The 3996-nt window shown below is 42.7% G+C and overlaps 1 long non-coding RNA gene across 1 annotated transcript; it reads left to right on the plus strand.

Annotated features, from left to right (window-relative positions):
- The first annotated feature begins 41 nt into the window (after positions 1-41).
- Positions 42-2198, plus strand: LOC112486777 (uncharacterized). Its single transcript, XR_003049254.1, has 2 exons — positions 42-1356; positions 1555-2198. It is a non-coding gene; the product is annotated as an uncharacterized LOC112486777 (long non-coding RNA).
- The last annotated feature ends 1798 nt before the right edge of the window (positions 2199-3996 follow it).

Genomic DNA, 3996 nt, shown 5'->3' on the forward strand with positions numbered 1-3996 from the left:
GTGGGGCTTTCTTACTCGGGCCCCACCCCGTCTCCGACTGGCGGCGGCAGCCGCCGCCGCCTCCGCCGTACCACGCCCAGAGGCCCCGGTTGAACGCTCGCCTGCGTCCAGCGGCCTTGATGAGAATCAAACGTCGACCTTTCGTCCGTCGACGATGAGCGGTGGATGTTGAAGTGTATGCAAAGTGAAACAGCTGCAGTCGGATTACTGTCGCGCTCTTTGACGATACATGAATGTTTCATAAGCAAGTGTGCATTTTTGTGTGTAATAAAACACCACAGGGCCCGAATACTTTCACACAGCGATGCAGCCGCTCTTGTTATTCTGCTCGGCTTTCATGTTTATTCCAGCATTCCTCCATGGACGAGGCTGCAGACGTGTCTCCGACTCTCACTCTTGTGTGTCCCCATCTCTCCCAGACGCCTCCACCTCCTCCTCCTCCTCCTCTTTTTTTTTTTTTTTCTCTCTCTCTTACACTGCTGTCAAAGGCCAGACAGAGACTGGAGTTCACTGTGAGGTAATCTCTGTAAAAATGTGTGTGTGCAATTAATGTCACTGAGCAGCCTCCATTATCTGTGCACTTCTTCTCTCTCTCCCTCTCTCTCTCTCTCTCTCTCTGCTCCTCCCGTCTGTTTGTAGCCACAGGAGAAAAAAAAAAAAAAATCATCTTCATATCCCAGAAGAAGAAAATCGAATCTTCTTACCAGATGTAATGAATCTGCTTTTATCATCCATTAACTCCACTTATTTGTGTTTGTGTTGCAGGAAAATTATATCCCGGCCTTGAGAAGATTATCCACATGTGGTAAAAAAAAAACAAAAAAAAACAAATGTTATTTCATCAAGTCAATGGGGTGATTTTGTCTCGGGGCCATATTTCTGCCCGGTAACTCCACTGATAAGTCATCTGTGATTTGTGTGAGCTTTTAATCTCACTGAAGTGTTGCACAGACGCCATTAGTGGAAATGTCACTGTATTTCTGCCGTCGTTTACACAGTTTTTCGTGCGTGATTTATTTTGACATTATAGGCGCAACCGGTTCAGCCGTGACTAAATGTAATGAAGTTCCAAAACGAGCTGAAGAAAGAACTCCAGCGCTGCTGTTTAGTCCGTACTGAGAGAAAACACCATTTGTCTCAACATGTGAGGAGGACGGAGTCAAAAACAAAGACATTACAGCTAATCACAACACAGGAATGTCCCCCTGCTGCCGAACCGCCTTAATGGCACACAACATAAGACTGGATGGGTACATTAGCACACAATTACCCCACGGCCGGGCTCTGGGGCTGCGCCGTGTTCAGTAACGGAGGGCGAGGCAACAAGTCAGGAGGAAAAAAAAAAACTTTTTGAAGGTTTGACTCTGGCGCTGAACCAGAGTCTTATACTGAACTGACATTTACCACAGAGAAATTCAAGCTGAAGCAGATTCTTATATTGAACTGACATTTACCACAGAGAAATTCTCAGAATAGAATGTTTAATGTGACACATACAGTGAAGTATTTGTCGTTGGAGTAAAAGTATGTGACAATTTCTGCTTATTGTGACAGGAAAGAAACAACAACAACAACAACAACAACAACTAGAAGTTAAACAGGTAAGTAAAGATCAACTGTTAGCTCAACAAAAACAAAAACTCAGCTCTTTTATCTTATACTCTGATGATTTTTCACTTTAATTAAAGTGATTTTATGTCTGCAGGACATTGTTTCCCAAAGACTGGGTCGTGACCCTCAGATGGGTCGGTCGTCTCACATCATGTTTCCCAATGGTTTACAAATCATATCTATTGACTTGGGTCGCAATAAAAACATGGGTCCCCAGAAAAAAAAGTTTGGGAAACACTGGTGCAGGACGTGTGAACCTTCCAAATAATATAAGTTAAAATATTCTGTGAAAACAGTGTCTCTCTGCAGGTAAGAACAACACAGCATTTCTTTACTCTAACCTTAAAAACAATGATGTATTTTACAACTTGACTTGTGAAATGTTTGCAGGCGACATTTTCAGTAAATGTTGTTGGAGTGTTTGGTGTGAATGTGTGTGTGAATACCACGTGAATGAGTGGCAGACACTGTAATGAACCGATGTCAAAGTCGCAAAAATGTTTACGCGTTAATTTCTTAGTATAACAGAAGTATAAAAATGAGTCTCTACATGAAAGATAAATAAAAACAGCGATGGACAAAAAAAATCTGTCTCATTTATTTTATATATTTAAAATAAAAAATCTGCACTTTTTTGCATAAACGTACCAAATAAATAAAACAATAAACTCCATAAACATTTCACCTAAAATAATTATACTAAAATATATAAATAATAAAATATAATATATAATATTAATATATAAAAACTAATATATAATAGTTTTTGTTTGTTTGTTTTTTTTTGTTGTTGAAATTGATGGATTCGGTCCAAGCTGTAAAACCTCACATGTTGAATTCTTAAAAACTCTAAAATCCAAAACACGATCCTCACGCTCCTCACATCCAGGCCTCCTTCTGTTTCTTTGGTCTCCATAGTTACCGTCTCAGCGCCTTTCATCTTGATGTGGCTCCTGATCTGGTTAGGTTGCCATTTGGTGCCATTCATTCAGCCGACCATGTGGTTCCGGCCCATGACTCGGCTCTCGTCTGCGTAATTCGGTTTTAGAGCTGACCAGGAACATCTGTCAGAGCTTCTTCAGCTCCTCTTCTTCCTCCTCAGACATCATGGAAAAATACTGAGGCCGCGAGTCGACCTGAACGCCCGAACCCGCGTCGATCTGATCTCAGCGGAGACGCAGGAAGAACGACGGCTCTTTGTAGGTTTTTAGGAGTTGTAGTTGCGTTCAACTCAGTACACGAAGTACCAAGTATAAAGAGAAAAGGATGAAGTGTTGTTCATTAGTTTTAAAAAATGTGTTTCATCTGGTCAGAGCCGTCACACAGACCTTGTGATTATCATTTTTATGACGTTGTATCATTCCAGAAATCTGCGCTCCAGTTAAACAGAACCACGATCATTGAAGAGAACTCCAGGAGTTCCTCTCCAGTAAATGACTCTCTGTTCCTCGGTGTACGACGCAGGCCGCTGCATCTTTTTATTTACGCGTGTTTATTCTTTCCTGGAAAATCTCAGGATGGAAAGAGAAAGCGTCTGTGGTCTGTGGCGTTCGCAGCCTTGGCTGGACCGCTGTGATTTGGTCGAGACATTCTCATCCGCTGCGAGATTAACCGAGAGAAATGAAAAGTATTCCTGTCCAGTTCTGGCCGTCGACGTCCATCATCAGTGTCAGAGTGTTATTTTTAACCGTAAAAAAATTTGGTCACGAACAAAATATAACTTGACCTGCTGCCTTGACAGAACCACTGATTGACCCACAGAGCTTTGCCAGAAGACGGTTAACATTTCTTCTGATTCTGAAGTCCCTATCAATAGAACGTAACGCGATTCTTTTTTTTTTGCCAATTACCAAACTTAACCACTATGGGGCGAGGTTTTCTTTTTTTTCTTCAGAGCTCAAACTGGAAAGTCGAGTGAAGTTTTCAGCAAATTATTTAGGAAACCAGCCATGTCGTTGTCGTCTTTATCTTCAGGTATTGCGTGAATCCGCAGGTCGTCCTCTCCGTGCTCGGGCTTCCTGGTCAACCAGCTTCACTTCCAAATTAGCCTAGCGCTGTGATAGCCGCTCGACTAGCATCGATATTGCTTGAAGCGTGGTCTTAGACTTCGAAAGACTTCGTCCAGTTCGCTCGACTAGTGTCGATTGTTTAAAGCGTGTTCTTAGACTTCGAAAGACTTCGTCCAGTCTGGCGTTCGAGCTCTTTAACTCTTGTTGTCTCTTCGAAATTTACAAATTTCCTTGAGAACGTAACGCAACACTGAGCGTAATGTGGACCTCAAACATCAGTCGACACTTGGAGTGATTGACATCTTGACCTGCGGCTGGTTGACGGCAGTTGAACGGGGACGTTCCTCAGAGGCGTGGGGGGGTCTGGATCGGAGCC

This window comes from Cynoglossus semilaevis, chromosome 2 (genome assembly GCF_000523025.1).
Source record: "Cynoglossus semilaevis isolate Cse_v1.0 chromosome 2, Cse_v1.0, whole genome shotgun sequence".
In the NCBI taxonomy this organism is placed as follows: Eukaryota; Metazoa; Chordata; class Actinopteri; order Pleuronectiformes; family Cynoglossidae; genus Cynoglossus; species Cynoglossus semilaevis.